The sequence below is a fragment of the Tamandua tetradactyla genome, chromosome 4 (genome assembly GCF_023851605.1).
Source record: "Tamandua tetradactyla isolate mTamTet1 chromosome 4, mTamTet1.pri, whole genome shotgun sequence".
Lineage (NCBI taxonomy): Eukaryota > Metazoa > Chordata > Mammalia > Pilosa > Myrmecophagidae > Tamandua > Tamandua tetradactyla.
In genome coordinates, this window is record NC_135330.1 from 89,336,608 (window position 1) to 89,348,581 (window position 11,974).

At 39.9% G+C, this 11,974-nt stretch overlaps 1 pseudogene; it reads left to right on the forward strand.

Moving 5' to 3' along the window:
- Positions 1 to 8,067: 8,067 nt before the first annotated feature.
- On the forward strand, positions 8,068 to 9,195 carry LOC143679140 (glutamine synthetase pseudogene; annotated as a pseudogene).
- Positions 9,196 to 11,974: the final 2,779 nt, after the last annotated feature.

The following is an 11,974-nucleotide window of genomic DNA, read 5'->3' on the forward strand; positions in this document are numbered from 1 at the left end:
TATGTATATATATTTTTATTAGTATTATTATTTTAATTCTCTTCTCTATATTAACATTCTATATCTTTTTCTGCTGTTTTGCTAGTTCTTTTCCTAAATCGATGCAAATGTACTAAGAAATGATGATCATACATCTATGTGATGATACTAAGAATTACTGAGTGCATTTGTAGAATGGAATGATTTCTAAATGTTGTGTTAATTTCTTTTCTTTTTTTTGATTAATAAAAAAAATTAAAAAAAAAATAACCACATGAGACTCTTTGGATTATGAGGATGCATTAGCTCTAACCATCTTTAAAATGCAGCCTACAAAAGAAGACTACCCTCAAATGTGGTCAATTAAAAAAAAAAAGTTAAGGAAGGTGGGTGGTTTCTAGAAGCTGTGAAAGGCAAGAAAACAATTTCTCTCTTATGGCCTCCAGAAAGCAAAACAATCCTGAAATCCTGATTTTACCCAGTTTGACCGATTACATATTTTTGAAATTGATAATCATAAAATAATAAACTTTTGTTATTTAAACCATTATCTTTGTAGTAATCTGTTCCAGCAGGAAAAGGAAATTAATACAGACATTAGTATAAAAAATTGGAGTAGGACTTGTAAAACACAACTTGGATGTTGGGAAATGACAGAAAATGAAGAACATGACAGATAAAGCCTAGATTACCTTGAGCATTGTGGGTTGAAATATGAATGTTATGACTCTCTTAGCAAGGTGATTGAAGCAGTACTTAAAGGACAAGCTAAGTTGTCCCCTGTAAAAGTAACCCCACCTCAGAGGGTCATGTGTACAAAAACAATATACACTTCCAGGAGGGCACCAAGAAATCTCAAACACTATAAAAGAGTTGGTGGGGGGCAATAATACCCATACAAAACTTTCAATACTCCTGTATGGCCAGTATGAAAGTGTAATGGAACATGACATATAATAGTATATTATCAGGAGCTAAGCAAAGTAACATCACCACTGCTTTGAACACTGCTGGTTTGTTGAGATGTTGTTAATGTTTTCTTTATTATCTCCCTAGAAAAACCAATCCAGCATGCATTTCCTTCACTGAAGAAAGAAAGTAATGGACTTTTACTGTGCTTCCCCAAGCCTGTGAACAATGCCTGACAATCTGCCATGGTCTTATGGCAAAGGCTTTGCTAAGTGGAAAATTACTGAAAGTGTAACAATATTTCACCATATTGATGATGTGATGTTATCCAATAATTCTCTTTCAGCATTAAAAGAAGCCCAGTCTAACTCTTTCTCACCTTGAAATTCAGGGGTGAGCAGTCAATTATGATAAGCTGCATGGCTGTGGCTGCTTTGTCAAATGCTTGGGTGTTGTATGGTCAGGTAAGACAAGAAATACACCTTCTTCTCTCATTAACAAGGTGCAATTTTCCCCAGTCTGAAAACAACAAAACAACTAATGGCTCTCTTTGGGTTATTGGGTTATTGGAGAACATTTGTCCTCACGTAGTCCAAATGTTAAAAAGTGTGTTATTTGGATTAGCAAGGTCATTCATGAGAATGTGATAACTGCCATCAAGCTGCCTTTAATAATGCAAAAAAACCCACAGCATAGGCAAAAGCAATGGTGGGCTTAGATCCACACCTGCCTTGGGAATTGGATGTAGCCTTCACTGATATTGGCATTAGGTGTCAGCTGTGTCAGAGGCAACATACTAAATGTATGTCCCTTGGATTTTGCTGAAAATTATGGAAAAGTGAAAAACTAAAGTACAGCCCCCTGGGAAAGCATTTTATGTACCCCAGAAAAGCCATGTTTTAATACTAATTCATCATGTGGAATCAGATTTTTCTTTTAATTCCTACTCAACATTATAGGGTGGAAGCTTGATTAGATTATATCCATGTTTATATGGCTCCACCCAGTCCAGGTGGGTCTTGATTAGTTTACTGGAATTCTTTAAAAGAGAGAACCATTTTGAAAAGAGACACAGAATGATGACACCCAGATTCCACCAGCTAGTGACCTTTGGAGATGAAGAAGGAGAATCCCCCTGGGGAAACTTCACGAAGCAAGAGGCCTGGAGAGGAAGCACACATACATCACCATGCCCACCATGAACCTTTCCAGGAGAGAGAGAAACCCTGAACTTCATTGCCCTTTCTTCAGTGAAGGCAACATCTTATTGGAGCCTTAATTTGGACATTTTTATAGACATGCTTTAATTGTGAACTTTTCATGACCTCAGAACTGTAAACTTGTAACTTATTAAATTCCCTTTTATAAAAGCTGTTCCATTCCTGCATATTGCAGTCTGGCAGCTAACAAACTAGAACAGATTTTGGTACCAGAGAAGTGGGGTACTATTATGGTTTGCAAATACCAAATATATTGTAACAGATTTTTAAATGGATAAAGGAAAGATTCTGGAGGAATTGTGAGAAGTTTTTTAATGCTTTTAAGAAACTATTGGTAGAAATGTGGACTCTAAAGATACCACTGATATGGACTTGGACAGAGATGATGCAGCATGTGTTATTGTAAACTGGAAGGAAGGCAATACTTGTTTTAAAATGTCAGATAATCTGGCAAAATTGACTATTGGTTTTGGCTGGAAGGCAGATTTTAAAGGTCATGAACGTGGATAGTTAGCAGAGGAGATTTCCAAATTAAATGTAGAAAATGAAGGCTCATTTCTCCTTGCAGCTTATAGTGAAATGTGACAGGAAAGAGATAATCTGAGAACTGAACTCTTGGATGCAAAGAAACCAGAAATTTGATATCATAGAAAATTCTAGGCTTTCAGGAAGGGAGATCTCAGAGAATAGTGCCCCCATATGGGGATTTAACCATACATGGAAATTGGCCATTTCAGAAAAAGCCAGGATTGGAAATGGAGTTACCCAAGAAGGATTTGTAGAAACTCCTGCTGTCCAATGTGCATGATCCTTGTTTGCTGAATAGAAAGCCAACAAGAGTGCTGTGGGACTTGTATAAGAGAGCCACTGCCAGCCCTGATTGGGAGGCTCAGAAAAGGGATAATGTGAAGATAGAGTAACGTCAGATGCAGAACTATGGAAGATGAAGCCTAAGTCAAGGAACCTTGAGCCAGAAGAGTGGACATGTCCAAGTGCTTGGAGAGGGTGAGTTTGCCTCAAAGGCAGAAGATGGCTCTTCCACTTTGTGGCAGTGGAGCACATTCCTTTGAGATTGGGGAGAGCCTGGCTGTCACAATATATAGGGGTTGGGTATGTGCCCTAGGGATTCATAGTGCCAAGGTATGGCCCCACTGCTGTGAGAAGGTGGAGCTGAGATAAAGGTGGTCTCTATAATGTCTCCCAAGTTTGCACTCAGAGAGAGGTGGCCCATGCATAGACCCTTAGAAAAGGTGGGATTGCAGCTATCTAAAGCCCCAAAGATAAATGACTTTCAGACTTTGAAATCTGAAGGAGTTTTCCCTGTATGTTTTTGAAACTGGTTCAGTGATCCCTGTGTTCTTTCTAATTTCTCCCTATGGAAGTGGAGGTATTTATCATATGGCTATTCCTCCTTTGTATATAGGCAGCAAATAACTTGTTTCAAATTTTACAGATCCAGAACCAGAGGAGAATTTTACCTTAGGACAGACCATGCCTGTAGCTGACTTTGATGAAATTTTGTATTGTTTATTTATTTGCGTTGCATTTGTATTGTTACTGAAATTCTTTAAGGCCTTTCTGATATTGTGATGGAGTAAGTGTATTTTGTATATGGGAAGAATATGTCTTTCTTAGGGCCCAGAGGGTGATATTGGCTGGTTTGAAAAGATTATGTACCCTAGAAAAGTCATGTTTTAATCCTAATCTATCAAGTGGAGGCAGGTTTTTTTCTTAATCCTTATCCAGTACTATAAATTGAAAGCTTGATTAGATTATCTCCATGGAGATATGGCTTCACCCATTCCAGGTAGGTCTTGCATGGTTTACTGGAATCCTTTAAAAGAAACATTTTGGAAAGAGATACAGAATTACAAGAGCCAGAGTCCACCAGTCAGTGACCTTTGAAGATGAAGGAAAACATCCATCCCCAGGGAAGCTTCATGAAGCAAGAGGCCCAGAGAGGGAGTTAGTAGGCATTTCCATGTTTGCCACATGTCTTTTATAGTACAGAGAGAAACCCTGAACTTTATTGGCCTTTCTTGAGTGAAGGTAATGTGTTGTTGGCACCTTAATTTGTACATTATTTAATGGACATGTTTTAATTGTGATACTTCATGGGCTTAGGACTGTAAACTTGTACCTTTTTAAATTCCTATTTTGAAAAGCTGTTTCATTTCTGGTCTGTTGTACTCCAGCAGCTAGAAAACTAGAACACATTTTTTTGCCATATATAATGCCCTATTGCAAATGGAAGGACTGATGCAAAAATGCACACTTGAAAATGGCCATCCCTATTCAGAGGTGGGTATCAGACATGGCTTATAGTCACACTTTGGCAGTGCCCAACTGAGTACACTGATAAAATGGAAAGTCTAAATGTTACAGTGCAGCATTTTCAATATCAGCTCTGTGTGTGCAGAAATGCATGAGATTCTTAGACCAGTGTCCTATGTATATGACACAAAAGCTAAAGTTACTGGACCTAAAAAAAGCTGTTGAAATCCTTTCAACAGAATGCATGGGTACCATTCCCAAGTCTGCTTGGTACAGTGATGGATCTAATAGTGGGCAGCCTCCCACATGGACAGCTGTGGCAGTACAACCCAGTACTGACAGTGTATGGTGGGAGACTGGCACTATGCAAAATACTCAATGGATTGGGTAAAAAGCAGCATGGATGGTAATAGTTCCTGGACCAGGAGATGTGCTAACTCTTTGTACTGACAGGCTGTTTATAAAGGCTTTATGACCTGGGTGGCAATGTGGAAGCAGGAACAATGGGTAGTCATAGGTCACACCTTCTGGGGATAAGACTTGCGGAAAGTCTTCTGAGATGCCTGTCAATAATGATAAGTAACTGTTTATCATGTCCCTGTCCACACTTCCAAAACTTTCAGAGCCATTCTCAAAATGTTCAGGGAGTATGTATGTGTCCATGTGTTCAGAGCAGTACTGCTGAAGCCATGGAAGTGGTGCAATGGTTTCATTCAAACCGTTAGGGGTCTGGCCCAGGTTTTCCAGCTGCCAATCACATACCAGCATTCCTTTGTGTTCCCTTCATCAACCACATAGGCTACAACACCAGATGGGACTTATTAACTGGTCACAAATCCTGATGAGCAGGTGGAAAGTGGATCCCCTTCCACTCTTGGAGATGGTGAAGTATACTTTACTGCCAGGGTCTTGGCTACAGGCCTTTTGTTTTCTTTCCACATAGGAAGGCAAACCATGAGCCAACAGCCACCATTTGGAAAGGATGAACACTCTGTACAGCATACCTACAGAGACAAACAACAATTAGGAAATCACTTTCACTGGGCAAATAACCTATTCATGGACCCTGGATCAGAACATCATGTGGACATTCCACCTTCAGGTGCAGGCCTTATTGAAATAATGAATAGTTTGTTAAATGGATAGCTAAAAGATGTTAGGAAATCTTTGTAGCAGTGAACAAAGAGACTCTATCAGGCCTTAATTTGCTGGAATGCAAAGCCTTAGGCTGCTGTACCTTCTCCCATTGAAATGCTGATGGATAGACCAATGCAGGTCCTGAGAATATAGGTAAAAGAGCCCAACACATTGCATTTGAAAAGGGGAAATAAAAATTATTTCTTGTTGTCTGTGCCTCAGGCCATACAAAATAGGGTAAATGAGGCCATATGGCATTGATGCTGGCCTATGCAGCCACACCAGTTAAGAATCCTAAGGCCCTCAGGAATAGGAGTCATTGAAAATATTATAATGAGTCCTCAATTTATAAAGATAATGTGTATTAAAATCTTTATCACCAATCTGCAACCTGCTATGACCATGGCAACCTTATGCATGAGTATGCAGCCCTTCTTATATCAAGATTAACAGTTGATGTAACAGTAGAGAACTCTCAGAATTTGCAAGAAGAGAATATCTGCTATGTAGAAACTCCTCATAATGTTCCTTTGCCTAGTAATTTGATGTCAAGCAATGGATCTTTAGTAAGTATATTGTTCAAACTCTTATTTTTCCCAATAAACATAGCACCCTAGAAAACACCTTTCTACAGAAGGATTCAGTGATAACTCACGCCCACAATTGAACCTAATGCTAGGTTTGCACAGACTTGCCATCTTTGGGTGCTGTTGGCCTTCCTTCAACCATGACCCTGGGAAATTGGACTACATGGAACATCCTCCCGCTCTGGCAGAATTCAGCACATCAGAAAATCTGGAAAAGAAAATCTTCATTTAAAATTAAAATCCACCTACCATCCTATAATGAGACCAGGGCTTACATCTTCTCCCTTATATTGGAACAGATGAACAAGCCTGACCTGAATTGGGGTGTGCAGTATATAATGGCTTAATATGGCTGATGGCAGAAGCTATAATAGCAGACTGTTACTGGTCTATATGGAATGACTTGATGGAATTTATGATGCAGGCTGGCTACCCCCCAAATGTGTAATTTTACAGTTAAGCTACAAATTAGTACTCTAATTTGTAACTTAACTGTAAATGGGCAATTTTTTTCAACCAACATGAGGCATATCCTTCTCCTAAAGTATGGCTATGGACCTGTGGGCAATATGTTTGGCCCTACTAATCCAAACTGGACAGCATATTGTATATGGGCACAGCCCTATATTAACACTACCTTATATGACTCTTCACCCCATACACCTAGTAATTGGGAAATGGTTAAAGCAAGATATAGAATAAAAAACGCTCCATGGTGTTATTATCCTTTAGCCATTTTTGCACAGAATGGACCTGCAATAATTACTGAAAAATATGTGGCAGCTTTAGCCAATCACACTTTCAAGTACTTAATAATTGCAAGATATAGATATAAATATAGATATGAATAAACAACACAACTTAGAAAATTAGTTTTATAAAATACAATGGCCTTAGATATCCTCACTGCAACACAAGGTGGAACCAATGCCTTAATTAATGTGCACTGTAGCATATATATTCTAGAACAATATTTCAGAAGTTTTAAATCATATACAAGGCCACATACATACCATGTATCAATTATCTGTAGATTCATTTCTTTGTAGGGATTTTATCTCTGTATGTATGACTCCTAGTGTTCTGTTGTCTGTTATACTTTGCTGTGCACTGGAGATGCAATGTCTGCCTCTGCCCTGTGATCAATAGAATTTCTTCATGGGGGGGTTACAGAGACCCAGAGCCCAACATCCCCCTCCATACTGACAGTAAGTTTCTGCATGTAGCCACCTACATGACTTGGGAGAGAAGATAAAAGTCAGTCCAAACAGACCTCCTCAGAGATGAATGAATGAATGTGCAGATTCTGTTATAAACCATTTATCTTGTAAAGCATTAAAACTCTTTTTTCCTCTGAGCACTGCTAATAACAAATCTCCAGACCCCTGTTTCATGGAAACCTTCTGAAGCTCTACTCTCATACCCTATGGAATGTATTTTTCCTAACCCCCTATAAGCTTCCCCTTGTACCACCATCTTTGTGGGGTGCTGCTTTCATTTTCCAGTACCCTGATTTAATTTTCTAGACTGCCATTTCTGGAGACATTCTCCTATCCATAAGTCCTAATAAAACTCACATTTGACTCTGTACCTTAAGTGTGTTCTTTGATCTTGGGGTTGTGCCAAATCCAGAGTTGAGTTTTTGAGTCTACATAAATCATTGCTAGGAATGATGATAGAGAAGAAAAAGTGAGCCAGATGATGCAGTCTTTAATAATTGTTATAAATTCCCTGGATATTAATAAATCACATGGTTGAGAAAAAGAATTAGGAGAAAAAATATGACAACAAAAACAAAAGAAAAATACATTCTAAGAATTTAAGTCATCATAATCAAGAATATTCCATGGAAGAGCCAAGAATGAGAGAAGAGTTCAGCATGTGACCTGCACACCCAGCCTCTTCTCACTTCATTCTCGTGGCCTTCGCTCCATCTGCCCTGCCTGCTGCACAGAACACCTTCCACCATGGCCACCTTAGCAAGTTTTCACTTGAACAAAGGCATCAAGCAGTTCTACCTGGGGCTGCCTCAGGGCGAGAAGGTCCAAGTCATGTATATCTGGATCGAGGGCACTGGGGAAGGACTGTGCTGTAAGACTCGCACCCTGGACAGTGAGCCTAAGCACACAGAAGAGCTGCCTGAGTGGAATTTTGATGGCTCTAGTACTTTTCAGTCTGAAGGCTCCAACAGTGACATGTATCTCAGGCCTGTAACCATATTCCAAGACCCTTTCTGCAAGGACCCCAACAAGCTGGTGTTCTGTGAAGTTTTCAAGTACAACTGAAAGTCTGCAGAGATGAATTAACGGCACTCCTGTAAATGGATAATGGACATGGTGAGCAACCAACACCCTTGGTTTGGAATGGAGCAGGAATATACCCTGATGGGGACAGATGGACACCCCTTCAGCTGGCCTTTCAATGGCTTCCCTGGGCCCCAGGGCCCCTATTACTGTGGTGTGGGAGCAGACAAAGCCCATGGCAGAGACATTGTGGAGGCCCAGTATCGGGCCTGCTTGTACACCAGCATCAAGATTGTAGGAACAAATGCTGAGGTCATGCCTGCCCAGTGGGAATTCTAGGTAGGACCCTGTGAAGGAATTGACATGCGAGATCATCTCTGGGTGGCCCGTTTCATCTTGCATCATGTATGTGAAGACTTTGGTGTGATAGCAACCTTGGATCCTAAGCCCATTCCTGGGAACTGGAACGGTGCAGGCTGCCATACCAACTTCAGCACCAAGGCCATGCGAGAAGACAATGGTCTGAAGTACATTGAGGAGTCCATCGAGAAACTAAGTAAGTGGCACCAGTACCACATCCACACCTATGACCCCATGGGGGTCCTGGACAATGCCCGGCACCTAAATGGGTTCCACAAAACCTCCAACATCAATGATTTCTCTGCCAGTGTGGCCAACCATGGCACCAGTATCCACATTCCCTGGCCCATCGGCCAGGATAAGAAGGGTTACTTTGAAGACCACCGTCCCTCTGCCAATTGCGACCCCTTCGCAGTGATAGAAGCCCTCATATGCATGTGTCCGCTCAACAAGACCAGAGACGAGCCCTTCCAGTACAAGAACTAAATGGACTAAACCTCCAGCTGTCAAATCCCTCCCAGTTCTTCATCCCACTCCCGGTTCTCCACCCTCCCAGTTGTCCTACTAACTGTAACTCAAAGGACAGAATATCAAGGTCTTTTTTATTCCTCATGCCCAGTTAATAACTCTTGCTTTTTTGGGCCAGGGTAGAGGGAGTCAAGTTCTTAATCTCTTCACACCCACCCCACGCCCCTATTGATCTAGTCACAGAAGCTTTGGAAGACAGAGGAAGTAGTACCTTAGTGGGGAGGGGAAGGGAGGGAGGGGCAACAATACCCAATGTTTCCATTTGAATCAGGTGTGCTTGTTCAGTAGGCACACACGGGACACAGCATCTGTGAAGGGAAAGCAGGACTTTTTCCATGAGGGTAGCTGAAGGTGAGGGGGGCCTGACTTACTCTGTAGTTAGCTGAGAATACACCCTCCCTGCCCTTGGGTGGGGAGGTTCCATTTTTTTAAGAAAAGATGATAACCAACTTTCCTTTTGAGGTGAGATTTAGTAAAGAAGGGAAAGGGTTAGGGGGATTAGGAGGAAAATGCCCTTGATCTCTTGATGTTTTGCTTCCCTCACTTGAGGCTAAATGCCCTATCCTGAAGACAAACCTCTGAGTATTAACTGATGGATAGCCCTACCTTAAGAAGAAAAAGTTTCTATTGCTTGGTCCTCCATTTATAACACAAAGCAGAGTAGTATTTTTATATTTAAATGTAAAAACAAACAAAAAATTATATATATGGGTGTGTGGATACGTGTGCTTTTCTGGAGGAGAAAACCATTCTAATGACCAGGAGGCAAATGTGATGCAAGTAGTCTGGGTAGAAATAAGGACCTCCTTTCGAGTGGGGGTGGGTGAGGCATTGCTTGGAAAATTGGCTATTTGGGGCCATTATTTGCTTGCTACCACTTGGAGTTTCATTGTGCCCTGCCACCCTTCCAAATGGGCCAGGCATTGGTCTGGTAACAGGTGGGAGCAGGTTACTTAGCTGTAGCAGTGATGTGAGCCTCGTGGCTCTGGTTTAAAACACACACGTGCTTACACACAGGGGTTAGCAATATGAGTTGGCTGGTCAACTTAAGCTTTATGTTACCAACAAGGGGGTGTTAGGGTTATTTTCCGGTAGGGATAGCATGTCACTAAAGCAGGGCTTTTGATATATTAAAATTAAAAAAATATATATTCCATGAAAAAATTCTTTCTCAGATTTGCCCTTTGTCCAGAGGTAAAAGTAGACTTGCATTCAGGTTCTTTTTTAATGTTGTGTATTAATTTCAACACACACACAAAATGCCAAGTAGTTTATTAAACTTTAGTTTGAAAAAGTTGTTTTCTAGGGACAGGACATACATGAATTAATAATAAGTAAATAATGGATGGAATAAATAATAAAGAGTAAAATCCAAAATTGGAAAATCTGATTTAGAATAAGGGAAAAGATTAATGGTCAAATTTTTAAATGCTTAATAATGAGGGAGGAATCAACATGAAGCAGAAGACCTAGAATTTTAAGTCCCAAAATACTTTTATCAGACACATTTATTTGGGAGTCCCATTAAGGGCTGTGGAGAGCAAGAGGCTCTATGTAGTGTTTTGTTAGGTGTGAGAGATATTGGAATCTCCTTCAGTGTGTGTGAGCTGCTTTGAGAAAGTGGTGTCAAGCCCAATCCACAAGCACTGGGATCCAGATGATCTAACATGTCAGGCATACTCTATATCAAGAGATCAACATGAAACTAAAAGCAATATTCACCCTGATGAAGAAACCTAGATTTGTGATAATCAGTAACAAAAAGTTATTCTAACATAGGAAATAAAGGTTAATAAAGAGATTTGACAAAATGGATATAAAATTTTAATTGTAAAGATAATAACTCATTAAAAGTAAATATTTCTAGTGGGACAGATTGAATAGTATGACTCTACCATTAATAAACAAATTAAGTATATTAAGTGAAATACTTATTTTATGATTACTATGGAGAAATGAACATAATTGGTGCTGTAAAACTAAACAGATCTTATGAAATTAATTTGCATTTTAGTTTAAAAGAAGAAACACTTATTCTTCAAGGAAATTGAGATTGGTTCAAAGAGAATGTCTATGTGAATATTAATAAACACAAAATATGAATATCACAAACAGCAGGTATAATTGGCAAGCATTCAAGCCAGCTAAACCTGGATGTTGCTTTATGACACAAACACACACACTCTCTCTCCAACACATCCACACATACATTTTCTTGTAAATAAGAGAGGTTTGAAATTACTAGTCTACACACTTAGTAATTTGTCATTATAGACTTTATTTGAACAGTGGAAACAGAAATTTCACACCCATCAGTGAATTTACCCTTCTGAGACTTTCCATCTTAGCAGAGCAACAATGACTCATTTCTGTGCTCTTTCTCTCTATGTATATAGTCACCAAAAACAGTGAACATGCTTATCATCTTGGGCACTGGTTATGACTCTAGCCCACCTTCCTCTCACATGTATTTCTACCTTAACAACTTGACCTTTGTGAAATATGTTATACTACCACTACAGCCCCTCGAAATGATAGTGAACAACTTGACAGATACCAAGACCATTATTTTCAGACTTCCTCACCCAGTTTTTGTTCTTCATTTCCTTTGGGAAAGTGGACAATCTCCTCTGGGTGATGGCCTATGATAGGTATGTACTGATCTTCCACTTTTTATAATACACCAACATAATGAATCTTCAACTTACATCCAGCTGGTGGCTGGGCTCTTGGTTGG